The sequence below is a fragment of the Aythya ferina genome (genome assembly GCF_964211825.1).
Source record: "Aythya ferina genome assembly, chromosome: 2".
In the NCBI taxonomy this organism is placed as follows: Eukaryota; Metazoa; Chordata; class Aves; order Anseriformes; family Anatidae; genus Aythya; species Aythya ferina.
In genome coordinates this window covers 137,440,848-137,461,019 of record NC_140297.1, presented here as the reverse complement: position 1 = coordinate 137,461,019, position 20,172 = coordinate 137,440,848, and the positions used below count along the sequence as shown (strand labels likewise).

The following is a 20,172-nucleotide window of genomic DNA, read 5'->3' as shown; positions in this document are numbered from 1 at the left end:
TTTATTTTTTTCCTATCTACTGAATTCCCGAGAAGCAACATGGGTTAGCTGATGGAGTGGGGTCATCCTTTTCACATGGCGATCCCCCTTTCTTGCCAGATAAATAGCAGAGGAATTATCTAAACAACACCATAACAAATGACACATAGTCCTGCTATTGATCGTTTCTATTGCTTTAATAGTACTAAGCAGAAAAAGTGGTTAGACTTGGTGAGATTTCTGTTATGGAGAACATCAGAGAACTTGTTTCTGCTCTGGTAGATTTTTCTCTGGCTTTCATGGGCATTTCAAATCCGTAGTAAGTAATAAAATCTATCATTGATATTTAACTTCTAGCAGATAGTAAATAACAACAATGCATTAATTATGCTGCTCAATGACATCCTGCTGCTGCTTTGAATTTTCTTAATATAAAGTTCTCCTGCAGTTCAGAAGTTACCTAATTTTAATGAAATGCCACTCATGCCCTGATTGTGGATGGAGGTTTTGCCGCACCGTCTCGATTCAAAGCTGGCAGGTGCCAGTGGAAACAACCCTGCGTGCTGGCTAATCGACTTTGGAGCTGCCAAGGCATGGCTGGAACGGGCACCTTTGGTCAGAGCAAAGAATAATTCTGCCCTGGCAGCACCTACTGGACAGTGTCAGTCATTTAATTTCAGGTTTTGTCTCAATATTCTTGATGCAAGGTACTCTGTTAAATATCAGATGACAAATAAATGATTTGTAAAGGCCGTGTACAGCAGACAGCCTTCTGCTCATTTCTTGCATGAAACTGTTTATTTATTTCCTGCAAAACCTGTAGAGTGGAAATTCAGACATTTAAATTGAGCATAATTCTTCCGACACAGCAGGATAGCTGCTATATTCCACACGAAGCCATCTGTAGCAATAAAAATACAACATAAAACCCAGACCCCATAATGAAAAAGTCCTCTTCATTTGCTAAACCTTCTCTATAATAGTGATGCTCTTTGCTTCCCTCTTGCTTAGTGGTACTGCAAGACGGGTCAGCCACGCTGGTTTCATTTGCTTCTTAGAATATGAAAATATGTCACTACAGGAGGTACCTCGTTATCCACCTGCCAAAGTCTTCTCCGTGGCACTACGGCTGCTGCTTTGTTCTGCCAGTCTGGGTTTTTCACCTTTCTCCTTGTGACGGGCTGGGCACCAAAGGATGCCCAAAGGATGCCCCATGTAGCATCCTTCTGGGGTGCTACAGACTAAGGGCTTTCAAGGATGCTTGGTTTTAAAAGTTCCTCTTTTTCTTTTTTTCTTTTTTTTTTGTTTTTCTGAAATGTCTTCTTTTCCAGGAAGGAAAGCCTGCATGACTCTTGTCCCTGCTGGGGACTGCAGAGCAGCCCGAGCCACTGCTCAAAGGTGAGAGCCCACACCGTGTGCAGGCAGCCTGAAGCCTCCCTCCTCCTCCTCATGAACCCAGCTGGGGCATCCTCATAGCACAGGCTTGAAATTTCACCCAATATTGATGAGAAATGTGTCTTTTGGGAACTAGACCCTGGGGTTTGAGTCCATGGACATACTCTGAGTCTAGTTCTTTAGGCTTCTTGTAGGCAATTTTACTTCGGATTTCATCACAGATTTGTCTTGATGCTCTCTGGGTCATTTCCTTGGCTGTGCCTGCCGGCGTCAGGACTGTGGCTAGAGGCAAATTGATTCTTTGATGTCCTTGCAAATGAATAAAAAATCATTTCAAATACAGTTGAGAAAGGTTTTTCAAGCTCCTGTGAACAGCTACCTTTTAATGCTAGATTATTCTGGCTTCAGATCTTTTCCCTGAAACCGCCCTCGAAATAAACATGCAGAATCCCATAAAATCAGTTAGGGTAAGGCAGAATGCATGCCTGCTGTTCATAATAAATGATCCATCTGACAATGAAAATTTTAGAATTAGATCTGGTCTTATTTCTCAAACAGAAATTAGATCAAAGAAGAGATGAGAATTACTTTTTTTTTTTTTTTTTTTGTTAACACACAGAGCACAGGAGTGTATTTCTCCCTCTTTTGTACACACATGGAGTTCCCCCAGGCGAGTGTGGTGTCAAGAAGAGGAGAGTCTAGCTCGCAGATTTGGGTGCATCCCAAGACGGGACTCTTGCAGTCAGTACAAACCCTGATGTTTGCTTCAGTTGTTCAGGCTCTGACTTTTAGCTGCGTATTTTCCTTTAAAGTAACTGCACGCCAGCTAATTGTTTGTGTGTGTATGTATGTGCATGTGGACCAGATGCACAGATCTGCGGACCCCAGAGAATTTCGCTGCTTTCAAAGGATGTGATGTAAAATTCTGTACACTAAATTTATTTCTTCCCATGCAACTGTGTACAATCAGTTCTAATAGGAACTAGACACTTCCTGCACGTCTGTTTTTTAATGCAATCTGCTAAGTTTTATAAGGGCCATATTTAGCTGTACATCCTCTCAACTGTTAACTGTATTATTCTTTTAAGGAAGTCATTAACTGTTCACTAAACTCTTCCTATAGTGGTTTTACAATGCAAGCACGGTGAAATGTGGTTCTCTGTGGGGTAAATAGCTCTTCCTAGTGAAAGAGTCAGTGCACACATATGTTACTAGAATAAACGAGGAGAACCTCTAAAAATGTTTGGCATGATCAGCAAATAATTTCTGTTCATCTGCCCTCCAACAGCTGCTAATGCAAACTTCATACATTTAAACGACTTCCTATTGTTTTACAGCTGATCCTGTGACTATCACTCATCCCTCCCAGAAACTATATTTTCAGTTACATTTTCATTTCAGCTTGAAGGAGAGAGGTGATTTGCACATCCTGGCTGGTTCAGCAGTTGCAGCTGAAGAAGTTTTCTTCATTGCGTCATCCTGGACCAGTTCCTACAATTCATCTCGCCCTGCTCTGCTATACTTTCCCTGTACAAAGTGGAACCATCGACTTTCAGCCCAGAAGGTCTATTTTAAGATTAAGGGGACATGAAATGAGGAAGATCGTAAGTGAAGTCTCTGTGAAGAAGTTCACTGCACTTCCTCTTTATGAAAACAAACGGCAGGCTGCCTCTGGCAAATATGAGGGTTTTTTTTAATGGAAATGTACAGTGAAGACCTTAATCCTTGAACCTGTCACAGCCCTGTTCTGTGAAGCCTGTGTGGAGTTTACATGGGAGCTATAAATCAGAAAGGGATAGCACAGAAATAAGCAGTCTGTACTTCTCTTGGATGGCAATTGCATTAAACTGCAGGTAAGGTTTTGCTCTATCTCTTAAGCACTTGAGTAACCAAATGTCAACAAATTAGAAACTGCATTCCAGCCTTAACTCACCTGCATCCACTTCCTTTGCAAAAGACAAAAAATGGGCAATTATTGCTTTCCAGTGTGTATATTTTCATCCTGTGGTTTACGGTTCTTCCTCTAACTGAGACTTGTGTAATTCTGCAGCAGGTTAACAAGTGCCCAAATGACCTCAGGCACACCAAGGTCAGGAAAATTTCCATCTCCAGCCCCTCAGGACCCTGAAGCCACTGGAGATGGATCATTGTAGCAGCAGCCATGCACACACTCCCATATCACCCTCTTCTACCATCCACGTCTGTGGGCTTCTCCTCCCACAACAGCAATAGACTGGCGTCAAAAGTAAAATTTTCTTGAGAATGATGATGTTTGGGCTCTTTTCTCTGTTCTGTCTCTGTCCTGGGGAAGGTGAGAATGGATGGGGTCAGACCCAGGTCTTGTACGGTAGCAAAGGAATGTGGGGAAATGGTCTCACGTTATGGCGAGGGAGGTTTAGATTGGGCATTAGGAAGAATTTCTTCATGGTGTGTCACATGTTGGAACGGGCTGCCCAGGGAAGTGGTGGTGTCCCCATCCCTGGAGGTATTTATGACACGTGTGGATGGGGCACTGTGGGACATGGTTGAGCGGTGGGACTTGGTAGGTCAGGTTGATGATTTGATTGATGTTCTTGAAGGTCTTTTTCCAAACTAGACGGTTCTATGATTCTATGAAGATGCTGAGGTAACACATAAATAAGACCCAGTGTCCTAGCTGGCTGGCAACTTGTATTTCAAAAGAAAGAAACAAAGGGATATCTGGGAAGGGTGAAACCTTGAAAACATGTGTGCTCAACACAGACAAGTGACGAGCTTTGTGAAGGCATTCACATGTGTCTAGATGCGGCAGAGGAAAAGAAGGAGGAAAAGAAGAGAAATGAGTGAACACATACACTGAGAACAGCTCAGCAGGACCAGGTTTCCCAGCCAGTTTCCTCAGCTCATCCTGGGATGCTTGGAGCATTGTGGCCCCGGCATGACTTGTGATTGGTCTGCCCAGGAGAAAATTTGGGGGAGTGGAAGGAGGCGATAGGTTTCGTCTTCAGTCTTGCCAAAGAACATCTCACGCAGTCGCAGGCTTTGCCAAGCCACAGGGCCACACCACATCCTTCTTCCCAAAACTGCAAATCCCAAGGGTGCTGATAACTAGGAAAATCCAGAGTAAAATATTTAAGAACTTCTTAGAAACTTTTCCCTTCATCTGCATTTCTAGGAGGAGGCGCCAAACTCTCAAGGTTGCTAGCCTAACATTTGATATCCAATTAAAAAATATTTATTTTCAACATCCACATATTGGACTTTTTTTTTTTTTTTTGGTCTGCCCATAAAGCTCTGCTGTGTTGAAGTGTTTGTAGGATTTGTGCCTTTATGAATGAAACAATAAAAAAATTGAACTCAACATGCCCTAGAACAAAGATTCCTGTAGGATTAATGTAACAACAACGAAAAGAAACTATTTCAGCTGTCATCAAAATTAATGGAAAAACTACCTCCCAAAACCACATACATTTTTAGAAATGGAGCTTATTTTTTTCAAAAATGCATTTTGTTTTGCTGGTTAGGGAATGCATCTCATTATGCAGCAAGTAACATCTCATGCTGGCAGTGTGTGCACCAGGTGTGGTCTGACTTGCCCAGGATGGCTGTCATCTGCACTTTGGGCTTCCAGCAAGATCCCAGAGCCTCACCAACAGCCACCAAACAAGATGCTGCATGAACCCACTGAGACAAGCATGGGAAGCTTAGTTTTAAGAGCAGGAGTACACAAGGAGCTATTATTATACGCTATGAAATGGATGAAGAAAGTGCTGTTTTGGTTAAGGAGCAGTTGACTTCTATTACATGCAGGAATAAATGATGACTTGGAGTATGAGTCAACAGGGAAAACAGTCTCTTGGATGGAGAATTTCGGTCAAAAAAACAAAGTCAGGTGCCTGGAGGGAGGCAGATTCCTGCATCATGGAGCTGGTGCAAGAATCTCTCAACAGATGCAGAGAACCAGACAGCCTTGCCAGGTCTCCTCGACCAAAGGCTGCTGACAAAACTCCTCACCAGGGTCTCAGGGAAAACAGATGTGGGCATAAGAGAGGAAATGAAACATAACTTCATGACTTTCCAGTGGTGCCCGGTGCCAGGACAGGAGGCCCTGGGCACAAGCTGGCCCTCAGGAGGCTCCCCCTGAGCACCAGGAGCCCTTCTGTGCTGTGCTGGGAGCCTGGCACAGGCTGCCCAGAGGCTGTGGGGTCTCCTCCTTGGAGCCCTTCAGCAGCCGCCTGGACGTGGTGCTGGGCACCCTGCTCTGGGTGTCCCTGCTTGGGCACGGGTGGCACCAGGTGGCTCCAGAGGGCCCTGCCGGCCTCTGACACTCTGGTTTGCAGTGGAGGAACACACCTTGTGGAGGAATTTACCTTGTAATTTGTGCTAGGACATGCTGATCAATATACCTGTAAATGGCCTAGACTATGAGGTGAGCAGCAATGTGAGAACATTGCAGGTAAATATAAAGGAATGAATAAGGGAAGAAATATCTCAACTTCACAAAAAACATGGTTAATTATACTGCTGAGGAACTGGTTACTTTGTGGTTATGACAGCTAGTTCTGTGTTTCCTCTCAGTTTTCACTAGTGTTCATAGAGTATATTTAAAGTCATTTAGGGAAGTAGGAACAAAATGGAAAACATCGCTGTAGATCTCCATGGCTTGCCCAGGTACTGCAGCCTGGTGCAGCCCTCGTCCCCTCATGGCCAAGGGGAACATTGGTGTGGGGTGACCAGAGAGCATCCCATGAAGCACACAAGGGCGATGGCAGAGGAGGCATGGCTGTCTCCTGTGGATCAGAGGAGCAAGGAGGGGCTCCCCTCCATGGTGAGGAGACACATTTTGGGGAGGTTGTAAGAGTCTTCTGGCACAAAGTGGAGATAGCCAGAGCCATGCTGAAGACTAGCAAAAGGAGGTGGTCCTTCAGGCAATGGAGGATGCATCTGTGGGACACCCAGCTGAGGAACACGTTGGAAGGACTCAAGGGAGCCTGGACATGGTAACAAGGGGGAGGTCCATGAAGAATTGCTGGAGACACAGGAATCACAGCTGGCTCAGGAGGTTTCTGGCTGAAAATAGCCGGAGGCTGGGAGAGGACTGAAGGTTAGTACCACGTGTGCTTGCTCCACTCTTTGAACCCAAAGACTACAGAGCAAGGCACCCAGCGCTCCCCATGGCAGAGCTGTAAAGTTCAACCTGATGCAGAAAACAGATGATAAAAGCTCCTGAACATGTATCTCCTAGTGGCAATGCTGGTAGCTCCAGACTGCCAGCAGAGTGTTTTATGCATAACTACACCCTAGATAGATTTATTTCACTTTATGTTTTAATTAAATTCATGTATGTAAGCTGCAAAAATAAACACTTCCTGGGGACTGAGAAGAGCTGTGCCGGATGGGATGACATTCTTTGGTTTTGAATCAGATCTCACAACCAGTGAGAAAGTATGATTAAGAAAAACTAAAACATCTGGAAAACAGCTGATGATGATATTCCCCCAGGGGACATAATCAAAATATCCTGAAAGAGTATTTTCATTGCAGAAGCAAGGCCAATATTGCACACAGAGAGAAGAATTATCTTTCTTGGGAAAATAAAAAAGTGCCCTTGTCCAAGGGGCTTTTTTTCTCCTCTCCATTAAAATTAAAAAAAAAAAAAAAAAGAAAAAGAAAAAGAAAAAAGTAATTCCTCCTTTTTCGGACAATGAAAATAAATGCTTACTAATATCTCCATATTTAGACAGGCCGGCATACTTGAGGGATGTACTCACTCTTTTGGTATCAAGGGTTCCTTTGTTTGCAGAAGCAAAAATAGCATTTGAACAACCCTCGTGGACACTTCTTCCTTCAAGCCCAACGTGGCTGTAATACAAAACTGCGAGTGCTTCAAAACCCCTTTGAAATCAGTGTCAAGAACCAGCTCTTAAAAAGTTGCTGGAGATACGGGAGAGGTTTGCACGGTGGCACACAAACGCCAGCCAAGTCCTGTCGGGTTCATCCCAGAGCTGTGCTTCAGGCCGTGGTCAGCAGCTGTCTGATAAAACCACGCTCATTAGTGTTGCTTCTTAATTGGACAGAGAGATGGCTGTCCATCAGAGCTCCTTTCTGTGGAGGATGAGTGCTGTCTTTAAGGCCTGAACCCTCTTCCTCCTGGCAGAGCCAACAATTGCTCTTGTTGGGCAGCTCCTGGCAGCTCAGCCACCTGACAGAGCCATGGCCTTCTCCAGGCACTGAGGCGTTTACTCCTTGTCTTCTCCCTGCAGGTGTACACATGCCCTCCAAGCCCTGATCCCAGCCAAACTACCGTGACCACCTGCACCATCACCAAATCCTGCCACGTCAGGGGGAGAAGCAATGCATGGAGAGCTCTGTCGGCTCAAGCTTTCCTCCAAGACCTACTCAGTGAAAGTGAAGATTTGATCGTGATGGGTTGTAGCAAGTCTCTCAGGTCAGGAACAGCACTGGTTGGCTTAAGAATGAAGAGAATGGAAACCCCACATTTAACGAAGCACTGGAGAGGAAAATGATCTAGGCAATTCCCAGACAATTTCTCTCCCCTCCATAAAGTCTGGTTCTGGAAGACTCTGTGATTTAAAATGCATTTTGCAGGGAAAGGCAATCACGAGCATGGGGGTAAGTGGAAAATGGCTTAAAATGGTAGGTGTAGAGATTTCTCTTTAATAAGGAGCTGATCGTGTGGATGATGAAAATTTTACGTATCGCAGATCTCATCTATCTGGACTCCAGTGAACCAACTGATGGGAGAACACGGGGGAAATTATTTGTTGAAAGGGGGAAGAGGGGATCTAATGAGAAAGGCCAAGAAAAAGAAATAGGTAAAAAGCATTAATAGGGAATTATGAGATTAGAGGATAATTCTGGTAGAAGAATCAGACTGAGGAGCAAATTATTTATTTATTTATTTATTATTATTATTTTTTAAATCTTGATAAATGGTGTTATGGTTTAAAACAGCGTGCCTGTGACACAGACCTCAGAACACTGTCAGGTTGGACTGGGATATTGGATGGGGAGAACGAGGTGAATTTGAAGGCACTGGTAACAAATGGGGATTATAGAAATGGAATGGCAAATGGGAATTCAGACACTTAGGGATCAAAAATGATGATTCCTACAATAAACCAGGAGTTAAATTAAGAGCAGAAGGAAAAATTGCAGGTGCCTCAGTTATTGGCAGGCCATAAATCACCAACACAACGTGACAAGCAATGAAGTAAGTACTGAAACATTTCCAGTGGAAATGGGAATTGTTGATCCTATTTTTCAAGGTACTGGTGAGATATAACCTAGAGGTTTGCCTTCGATTCTGGCTACCAGAAGTTGAAAAAGATAAACTAAGTCTGGGAAAAGCAAGAGCAGCAGGACACATTGAGAGTGTCCGAGCCAGGAGGACATCTGCTCCTGGACCTCAGTGTGTGTACACGCTCAACCTGGCCCACATCTCCTCCACCCTGCCAGAGCAAGGTCTGGGCAACCACCAGCAGCAAGTCCCTTCTCTCCTCTGGGGCAGCTGCCCCAGGACATTGGGTTCAAAAGGAGCTGAAGAGTCTTGAGCTGGAGCTTGGTCCATCTAGCAAAGACCTCAGTGAGTTGTTGGACCCCGTCTCAGCCACCCGCATGCCCCAGGATCCTCAGAAGCTGTTGGCTCCGTGTTATCCCATCGGTACAGACCCAGCTGTGTTCCCAGAGGACCTCTGGCAGCGCTGAACAGCCAGTTCCTGGAGTGTTGTGTAGAGCTGCAGAAATGGTCTACGGTTCTCAGTTATTCACCTTCTGCAATGGCATTTAGTCAACCCTTGCTTGCACCACGGCAGCAAAAGATTTCTTCTTATTCCTGAGCTTGAGTACTGCCGCCTTCTGTTCTATTCCTAGTGTATTTTTCTCAACTTCTTTTACGTTGCCGAGGAAGAAACCAATGAATCAAACAGTTTTAAAACAATGTTTTTTCAGCATGAGATTTTTCTAATATGTCTTGTGGGCAGCAGTTGCTATTACCAGCCTCTTGTGCCTGTCTCTGTGGGATTCGTTTTCCCCTCGTGGCAGTATTAAGTGAATAGAATCCTGCCATTACCTACGGTGTTTCCAAGGTGAGTCAAGCAATTTCAGTGGGTTCTCGGAAGCTGGCATGCTTGGCTGCAGCAATTTCTGTCACGTTGAAAGGGCCACATCCCAACGCATGGGGAGTAATTAGCTCCACTGTGTGGAGCCAACCCCGGTTACAAGGTAAAGGGATTGAGAAAATGTTGAGAAAGTGGGAGAGTTGCGATTCGAAACATGGAGAACCACCTAAGATCCCATGCTGTGAAAGTTGTGGGAGATATCTGCTAGCGGTATGGCGTGAGTCAACGCTTCTGTCCCTCTGCAGCATCCTCCCCCATGTCCTTCCTCACGCAGCTGTGCTGGTCAGGGATGATCCATATGGTTCCAGCTACTTGGATTTTCAGGATTTCTGCACGAGTTTCAAAGAGCTACTAGAACGTAATGGGAAATGTGATCACAAGGAGGCTTGTCTTGGTAGATTTCCTATTTAGTTAATAGGTCTGTTTATTTAGACTTAGCGATTTCCTGTGGTCTACAGCGTGTTTCCAGAGAGGAAGCTCAAGTGCTGCTGTATAACTGCTGTCCATAAGCAACACTGGAGAAAGAAAATATACAAGCCACTTCCATTATTTCACGGTTCGGAAGTGATCGTGCTTCTTGGTAGTCATGCGTCTCTTACTCAGAGCTCTCCATGTACTTGCCCTTTCACAAGGTCACTTTCTCTTGCTAAAATTAATGCTGCCTAGATACTGATCTCATGCCAGAAGAGCTGGTGGTGCCACAAACTCCACCACCACACACACATTGCTCTCCCCAGAAAACACCTTACTGAAAGAGCCCAGCCTGGCCCAGCCCCAGCTACAAGCTGGCCCAAAAAGGGGTCCATTCCCCAGCACCCTGCAGCTCCAGATGACCTGCCCTGGTAGCACTGTGCTCGCACTGCCTTATTCCACAGAGATACCCAAAAGGACTGGGTCACAGCCTGTTCAGCCGAACCGGGTGTAGGACTGATGGCTTCTTGCCTTCCAACCCCCCACACCACGAGTTAAATTCCCATCTAGTGCTGCAGTGACATTTATTAAAAGCAATAGCAAAACCACTCTCAGAACTGTGCAGCATCCTGTTTCTGTCCAAAAACAATCCACTTACAAGAAGGAGCATCATCACTCAACACTACAGGAATTAATAGAAAAGGAAAATGAAGTGGGGCATGTTATGACTGGTTGCCAACACCAGGCAGCTCACGTTGTTCCATGGGAGCCTCTCAGAGTTCATCCCCATAACACCGATTAAATCAGTTGTCAGTAATCTGGCTAAAGATGGCCTATGGGGCTGAGGTCAAACAGAGGAAGGAAAATCACAGCAATAAAGGAAAGTGAATCCAGGATAACATATACAAGAGCAAGAAATAAGAAACCCGTCTCTCCTCATCCAGCAACATGAATGGTTATTAAATTTCTATGAAATCACTACAGGTATGTATGCAGGATGTATCATGTAGATATAATCCACGTTATTGCAAGTTTCAGCTGTTAATGCAGGGACTAATGAGAGCAACCAAAATCTCCGTGCTGTCCTCCTGCCCGGCTGGCTCCGTGCGAGCCTACGCCCTCCAAAGTACCGGGTGGTTTGCAGTGGGTAAGCCTGGGAAGAGATCTGGGAAAATTGCTCACAGAGATGTTATATTTAAGGAACAGAAATTCTGACCAGCAAATTTGTGGTCAGGTTTTATCATAACATGTGTATTTATTGTTTACCCAGAAAATCGACAAATTAACAGTTCTTCTTAAAGCCGCAGCAACTGAAGGGATTGGTGCTGCCCGGGGTGTATACCATGGCTCTGAAGCCAAGTTACAGCGTGCAGTTATAGCTGAGACTCTGCCAATGTAGATTTTGGAGTGAAACAATCTCTCCTCCTTCCTTTGGAAAGGCTGCCTCCTGGACCCTTGAAGTCCCATGCCCATTTTTGCTCCTGCTCATTCCCCATCTCCGTGCATGCCACTACCTGAACGGGCTGCCACCTTGCAGCAGAGCAAGCATCCTTCCTACAGCCAAGCTACAGCGATGGGCTGTACATGGAAGCCCACCTGTGTGTCAAAATTTTAACCCCACTGGGGTGAAAAAATGTTAGATGTGGGGAAAATGTTGGATGGGACAAGCCTGCCCAGGTCTGCTGGATGTGAGGTCTCCAGTTTAGGTCAAGTCCAAGTGCCTGAGGCCAGCTCCAGTCACGCACATGCTGTTATGAGCAAAGATGATGCCTCATTCAGGTACATTTTGAGTGGGAAAAGAGTGATTTAGCCATCTAGAAACTTCACCAGGCTGGTGGGGACAGCGGCCAGCCTGGTGAGTGTCACCCCCCTCCTATACCCGCAGCACCAGGCAGCGTGTGCTGATCCACAGCAGCTGGCGTGCCTCGGGGCTTGGGACAAACAAGCACACAGGTGCCCCAGAAATCCCGAGGGCACAACTGGAGAAATATTGACAAACAGATGGACTTTAATTCGTGCGGGCAAACTCTTATGCCATTGCATTGAGGGTGACTGTGTACTGTTCCTGCTTTTCCAGTTAGTCAGAGGTCATTTCACTGGAAAGGGTGTGTTTTCTCACGTGTTTTTTTTTACTTCTTCTTCTCTTTTTTTCTTTGAAGCATGAGTTTGGGGTGACTTTTAACCTACTTTCAGGATGGAAGTGTGTAGGGTATCCCAAAGTGAGCTTCATGGGCAGAGAGGCCAAAAGCCGCTGCGTGGCACTTTGTGGATGCGTGGCATTAGCAGCACTGTCTTGCGTCCCAAGGAAACTTGCCTTGTGCCATCTTTGACATTTCCTTCTCCTCCCAGGCTGAAGATTTGTCTTTAAGATAATTAACTATTTCTTTGATTTAATAGGATTGGCAGGGGAGGGAAAAATCTATTGAAAATTGTTTCCCCATCCCTTTTTAAAACAAACAAAAAAATCTCTATAGGAAATCGTTTTACCAACAAAAAATAATTTTCAACGAAACTTTGTCAGGAAGGGAACAACCCATCTAGTCCCAGTTTCAGACCGATTTCTGGAGCTGTCACTCTCACTTGTGAAAGGATGGGTCTAAAATGCTGCTGACAATTTGGTTTTGGGACACCTGATCCAATGTACGTCATGAAAGGTAACTTTATATTAGGTATGTTAAAAAAAAGACATATCGATATCAGGTTTTCAGGCCATTATTAATACCCCAAGCATTAAAAGGTAGTTCACTGTGCCTATTTTATACAGCACAAAAACTGGCTACTGATTGCTACCAGCTTCCTCACGCTTCGGTCTGAAATTATTTCTGCCCTGAAGATTTCTGTTTGCTAATGTCTTGGGAGCCATTACACGAGAAGAGAAGGCGTGAGACAAAACCCTGTTTGCAAGACATTAGCACGTATTGGCTGCAGAAGAGAAACTACAATGACAATTAGATTTTGCTGTTGACAACAGAGCGGCTAATCACTGAAGCTAAAATCAGATTACACGAAATGAAAGTCTGTTGCCTGGCTGCGGCCGAGTTTCAGATGTTCTTAGAATAAGTGTACCAAAAGGAATTGCAATCCCATTATCCAAACAAGAACCAAAAGCCCAAATCGAATGCCAGAAAGGTTAAACAGCTCCTTCTCAACTCCCTCCCTTGATTCGTCCTGCAGCTTGAGCCCCATCTCCAGCCACATCCCATGCTCTGTGTGCTCCTGCCACCTCCATGCCGGGTGCTGCCTTCAGATCCCCACCAGCAGCACCAAAGCCAACCCACAGCACCCAACCATCAGCTTCAGCTTGAGAGACAACGTAGACATAAATTAAAAAGTCTCATTATTTTCTCTTGCTGGTCTCTCAAGCTTTCCCCCTCTTTTTGCTCACGCACTGGTCGCACATAAATTCGACAACAAATCTTATCACCTGCTGGACGCCCACGCCGTGGTCAGAGGCATTGCAATATAACGTTGGCAAATATTTTGGCTACTTGGTATTTTTGCAAGTTTGCTAGTCTTCAGCCAAAGTTTGCAGAAGGGTTTAACCAAAAGGTCAATGAAAGAATATCTGCATATTGTAAATCTAATGATCAGGATAGATGTAATTTGTTTAAATTTAAGAAAAAGCCAAAGTAAACTCTTTAAAGAGATTGCTCATATGTTTGAGGCTTACAGTGGGGTAATAAAAATAGAAATTATGTACATAGGACACACTGTGGTATAGAAACTTAACCTCAACATATTGATCGAGGCAGTTCTTGTCCCTGAATTAATATACGCCTACGAGTGAGTATTTGTTTTAGGGAAGATAAATAGAAAGGCCATGAATAAATATAAAAGATGAGATGAAATAGCCATCTGGACCATGTTAAACCAAAATGTGTAATTGAAGCAGAGAGCGCGTGCATCCTTTGATCCAGTCATGCACAATTGAAATGAAAGTAAATGGGCAATTCCTGTTATCGGATCATCAGAGAAGGGTCTGCAGCATGTGCACATGAGAAGGATTGATGGAGGACTGCAGCACGAGGACACTGAGCATCTCGGGTGGCCTCACCCCGGGTGCAGTGTTGCGGCTAGTACCCAAGGTGGGCTTGTGCTGAACCTGCTGAAACCATGCAGGGCCCCGGCTCCTCGCCTGTTTCCACAGGATTAGCAGCTGAGCCAGATGGCAGAGCAAGCTTGAACTCAGTTCCACATGACCACCTGCATCCCTTCCTGTGCCACAGCCCGTGGGCAGCCGAGCCAGGTAAAAGCAAGCCAGTAAAACATCGCTCCTTTTAAATCCAGAGCAGCTCTGCAAGCAACAGCACATTGGAGTGGGGACATGCTGTCTTGAAATGTCCTCCACCTGAGTAGAGGTGAAGACGTGGGGGTAGGACTGCCAGAAACTGCTAAAGGGAGGAAAGAGCATGAGTTCTGCCTCTGCCTTTGAAGCCAGGGCTGCCTTGCTGGTGCCAGTGCTCACTGGTGTGTAACCACACCATGGCACTGGGGTGGGTAGAACAGGGGGGTCTTCTGGAAAGCGATGGCTTTAAACTAAAAGAAGGGAGGTTTAGATTAGATATTAGGAAGAAAATCTTCACTCAGAGGGTGGTGAGGCCCTGGCACAGGCTGCCCAGAAAAGCTGTGGATGCCCCATCCCTGGAGGTGCTCAAGGCCAGGCTGGATGGGGCTTTGGGCAACCTGGGCTGGTGGGAGGTGTCCCTGCCCATGGCAGGGGGTGGGACTGGGTGGGCTTTAACCTTCCAACCCAAATCATTCTGTGATTCTATGAAGCTCTGTTTTCCTGAGCACTGCTGCCTCCTCTCCTAAGCAATTTGCTGCCCATCAGCAAATCCAAGCCTGGAGCAGTGCCTCTGTCTCCTGTCCCCTTGATCTCTTGGTCAAAGATGTCAGCCAGCCACAGATGTGGGTCAGGTCTGCAAACAGCCCCAGTCCTACATCCCAGTGCTGTACTGGCAGAAATCCAGTGGGCAAACTAAGAAACATCAGCAACTTTTCCCTGGTGTAGCTGATTTGGCTCATGTTCACACTATGAGGCTGGTATACCAGCAAGGTTTTCCAATGGAGCTGTACCAATACCAGGAGAGATTCTCTGGCTCAATAAAGTTACCCCCAGAGAGACAGTCCCAGATTAGACTTCTCCTCTGGCTTTCCAGCTCAGCCCTTCACTTCTATTGTGCTTTTGAAAATAGCCGACCTGCTAAAGCCTTGAAGTGCTGATGCAGAACCCCCAAACACCCTCAACCCTCTTATCTCAGTAGGACTCATCCAATCACTAATGCAATTGTACCAGTGCCACTAGAAGACCCCCATGCTTAGGGACAATGACATTTGAAGGCATGGGCATGCTGCTACATGATCAGCCAGGGCCAGGAGACAGGGACACCTGCTCACAGCCCAAGCAGGAATGAGCTACTTGTTGATTTGATGGCAGGCAGCAAATTGCCTAGGTGAGGAGGCAGCGATGCTTGGGAAAGCAGAGCTCGCTGAAGGCAGCTTTTAATGAATTTTTAGCTCATTCAGGAGCTGGCTGGGATTTCAACAGCTGTTTCAACCACAGCGGACCAAACTGTCTCCTAGCAGAGCCCTGTCTGGAGCAGAGGAAGAAGTGCTGCTAAATCCAAGCAAATCATTTTTCAAGATCCTGTTGCTGACTGCCAGCTTCAGCAATAGCTTTTCCATTTCTCCCGTGCTCCTCGGTTCTGCGCCTGCGGTTTAGCCCTGTGTTTAGCAGGATGAGTTTTGGAACAGGCAGAGTGTGCAGTCAGCTTTTTTGTGCTGAGGGCAACAGGCTGGATAATAACCTTGAAACAGCTCTGTGGCCAACAGCATAATATTATCTAATAATTTTGCTTCATTATTTTCTCAGCTCACAGAGCGAGGGAAATGATTTGCAAATGCTCACTTATATATACACATATGTATGTATATATGCATATATGCATTTTCTGACATTGCAGCATAAAATATTCATGGGGAGAGTTTCTCCATTACATCCAAAGCTCAAGCAGAAATTTCTTATAAGAGTTTGTCTGGGTGAAATTATTCAGGTCATTTCATAATTGCCACAGAATAGAGATGGTAATTCCAGAAAAAGAGGGAATTCAGAAAAAATAAATATATATAAAATGGGGGGAGAGGGTAAAGAGCTCTTATAAATTAAAATTTTAAATCCTTGAAAAATTCTGCTCAGAGTGACTTTCAGAGCCAGGCAGAGCCATTTCAGCTAGCTCTGTTAGGCAGTGGCAAAGCTGGCTGAGTAACTGAGCAGAGATGTGTCTGATATATCCCCCTTACAGGCTACCCAAAATTGTAGAATTGGACCTGGGATGTGCTGGTCACGATGGCAACCATCAGCTGAGTGACTTTGGGTGCATCCCTTCAGGTAATTAGGGAAGGTGGCATGCCAGACCCTCACATCCAGAGGAAAGACGAGGCAGCACAGAGAGGGCAGCTGAAAAAATATGCTATACCTTTGAAAAACAGCCCTGAGCCCTGACAGCTCCCTCGTTTGAATCCAGTCTCCAGGCTGAAAAAAGAGTTGAAACAAGTTTTCTGTCACTGGCTGTGTGCACTGCTGTCCTGCTCCTCCTCTCAGTGAAAGATGTCTTCCCTTTGCTCTCAGCAGCTTGGAAGACTTTTTCCATTTGCGTTTCATTCAGCTATTGGAAGTCGCACAAGGGTTCGGAGGAGAAGAGGAAACCCCACATGCTGGGCACCGACTCTTCCCACCCAGGCTGCCCACCCTCCTGCGCTGTCCCCCTGCCAAGCAAAACCCCACGGCTGCGTGATGAACGGCGAGGGGAAAGATTTTGCATGAGAAACGGTGAATTTTCAGAGCAAACACACCATGCTCGCATCTGCCAGGAACAAAAGGTGCGATCTGTGGCCACGTGCGGCCGAATATAAATCAGTTTGCACAGCTGAGCTAAACTTTATCCCTGCCTGTGAGGAGGAGATTTAGCCTCTGGTTGGATTTCTCCAGCCGTAGCACCCGTAGACCCCCATAGTGGCTGGTGTTGGTAACGGGGGGGTTGTAAAGAAAAGATCCTACTCCAGGATTTGGGGAAAGGAATAGCTCAAGACCTTTTTCAGTACATTGCTCTTGAGACCTGGATGCGAGCCCACCTGTACCTTGCAAATCTATCAGGAATGCCCTCAGTGCTCTTCCTTGTCTTCACTGTGGTTCTGTGAAATCCAAAACTGCGGTCTGAAATCTAGGTCAGGGTGACCCGACCGCTACAGGAAGGGTGAAGTCAGTGGGTGAGGCAGATCTCTGAAGTGATAAACACACACAATTGCTACCTTTTGTCCCATTTCCTAGCCCGTCTCCCAAGGCCTGGAGTTTCTCATCTGGAGATGTGGCTTCAAGTCCCCGTCGTGCACCAACTTTTCACGTAGGCATTTCTCCTGGAGCTGGTCTCATCTCTGGCTGCTCTGAGCTGTGCTCATCCTGCACCCAGCCTAACATGGCCCATCCCTGGAAGGAGCTGGCTCTGTGCTTGGGAGACACGAGATCCTGTTTCCTTCCTGCAGCTCCTAAGAGGCTTGGGGTACAACTTGACCCTGTCCTGGGGGCTCCCAGGTCTAGGACAGTGCCCTGCAGGGGTGGGCACTGTCTGGTAAAGACCAAGCTCCTCAGCTCCCTTCAGCATCTGGTGAGGGCCAGCTGAAGGCTGGGGGTTCTCCAGACACTCTGTGAGAGCTGTTTAACTGACGTGGGTTCACCAGTGGTCCAGCAGAGGAATGGTTAGGGGACAGAAAAGCAGAGGAAAACCACATGCCTGGGATTTGTCCTCTTTCCACCCAGAAAACATCGGCCAAGCCAAGTCTGAAGGCTCCTTATGTTCATCTGGCCTACAGCTGAGAGGGCAGCAGAGCAGGAGGAGCAGGCCCCATCCGTTGGGTGAATCCATCTCTGGTCAATGTCCACCAGCTTTGGTGGCCTTATCCTCAACCAGCAGCTATCCATGCTTGGTTCCAGCTCTGTGGCAGCTGGAAAGGCTGAAGCGGGCTGTGACAGAGGAGCTCCTCAGGACCTTCAGCCTGTCCAGGGCTGCTGAAACATCAAGGATGCTGCTGCAGGTTTGGCAGAGGAGCTGCCGTGGTGGGTTTTGCTCCCGAAGCAAGACAGTAAAAACAGGAAACTACAGAGAAATTTTCAACAGGACAGAAAAAAAAAAGTCACCTTGCACACATGATTTTTCAATTGAGATGCACTTGTCAGGAGCCATGAAACCAACACTTCACTAAGAAAGCAAAAGCCATGAAGGGTTCATTTGCTGACAGGTTCAGTCTCCTGTGGCTGTTGAACTCGAGACCTACAGGGAAGTACAATCATTTATACTCTGTGAAAAATACTGGGTTTTATCCCTGCCTGCCACTGGAACACAGATGCCTACAGATGTGGGAGTGTAGCTCCCATCAGCAAGCGAGACCGGAGAGGTGGGAAAGCTTCCCAGGGGGAACCGACAGCAAAACAACCCCCAAACCTTCAAAGACAGCTTAGCAAGAGAGGCAGATCCCACAAGCTGATTTCTGTAGGCTCTGCTTATCATTTCAAGTGCTGGAGGTTTCGCACTTTGAAGGCTCACTTCCTCTGCAGTGCTCACAAAGCGTCAGCATAATAATACGGAATATTTTTCCCTCCTCCCCGGTGTCAGTCATTATCTTCCAGCCTCCCATGTGTCTTATCTGGATCATAAATGCTAACCGCCTGCGGGCTCTTCAGCAGAGTCCCGCACAGCACCAGGACAATAAATGCACACGAGTGATTCCTCAAGGCTTGCTTTTGCAGTGCTGTCCGATTTTTTAAGATACCCGAAGAAAACCAAGCAAAGCGGAGGGGCCCTACCCACCCGCTGTGCTGCCTGCAGTGCTGCTGCCTCTCCCATCCACACAGGGCTCTGTCCGTCTGTCCTGACATCTTGCCAGCCCACATCCTCTGGCTTTCAGGTGGTCCGTAAGCCGTCAGCAGGAGAAAATGTGCAAAAATCCTGCTCCTTATGTCTCCAGACAGCATGTGAATGAACAAAACAGGGCCAATCCAAGAGGACCCTCATCACTGAAGGCTGGCTTTTATCTGGTGTACATGGAGGTGCCCTGCCCCAAATGACACCTTCCTGCTTCTCAAAATGCCCATGGGGTCTGGAAGCACCCGGTTCCACTTCTCTGCAAGCCAACCCCACTAAAGAAAGTTGAAAAAACTCTTCTTTGCAGGCAGAGCAGACCCCGTGTTAGAAAAACAATTCAAGAAAAATAGTAGTACCATTTGGGGTAATTTTACCCAGCCCATTAAGAACTGTAGTTCTGACAAGAGATAAATGCAGATGGCATAACAAGGAGGACCTGAATTGCCCTATATTAGCATGTATGTTGGCTCAGTAGATGACCATTTTTCTATTTTTTTTAACTGTGGTCCCCACCTATTCTGCTGCATCACCTTACGCAGCCACAAACCATTTTCTAAATAAAGTTCCAAGCCCAAAGACCCCACATGAGATAAATTAACTGCAGTAAACAAGCAAGCAGCTAACCGGAGCTAATTATACATCTGCCAGCAGCCATGCTTTTAAGCACCTTAAAGGTGAACATTTTAATTACTTAATGTGCTCTATTGTTCTCAAATTAGATATGAGAAAAATAACATTGATCCAATCCCTTTTTTATTTTTATGCACCGGAGTTGGAAGGCAAGTAGCTTTGTAAGGGGATTACGTGTGTGTTAATCCTGCTTAGCTATGATAAAGTTCTCTGGTTCCTAGCGAGATGGTTTAACCCTCTTCTAACAGCCGTAGCCAGCTCCTAAGGGAGCAAGCTGGGGAATATGAATTACATCTTGGGATAGTTCAGAGAAAGAAAGGTTTGTCTCGTGTCTTTTCCTATGATGAATATTAAACCATCTGTTTAATCAACCTCTGGAGATGCAACCACCTTGCTCTTTGAAGGTGCCTGCTGAACGTTACCCATTACTGACTGCCAAGGAGGCCTGTGGTGACCCCATGCTTCTGTCACTTGTCTCAAAAGTGACAAGTTCCCCCCCAAATCCCCTTCAACAAGGGGGTGAATCCAGGCCTCCAGTTGCTGAGGAAGATAAGCAAAAAACAACTGTGGGTGGAGAAGGAGAACAGGGCCTGGACCAGACTCTCACGGGGCCACCGCTGTCCCCTGCCGCCCACCGAAAGGGGAAGCCTTGTGGGATCACATGAGATGGAAGGACAGAGACGAGCCTGGAACACTGCTCAGAAACAAAAGCAGCATTTTTG

General features: G+C 46.2%; 1 long non-coding RNA gene across 1 annotated transcript; it reads left to right on the top strand.

Annotated features, from left to right (window-relative positions):
* Positions 1 to 1,274: 1,274 nt before the first annotated feature.
* On the top strand, positions 1,275 to 4,369 carry LOC311430721. The gene is made up of 3 exons (XR_014688976.1): positions 1,275 to 1,377; positions 2,712 to 3,227; positions 3,425 to 4,369. It is a non-coding gene; the product is annotated as an uncharacterized lncRNA (long non-coding RNA).
* The last annotated feature ends 15,803 nt before the right edge of the window (positions 4,370 to 20,172 follow it).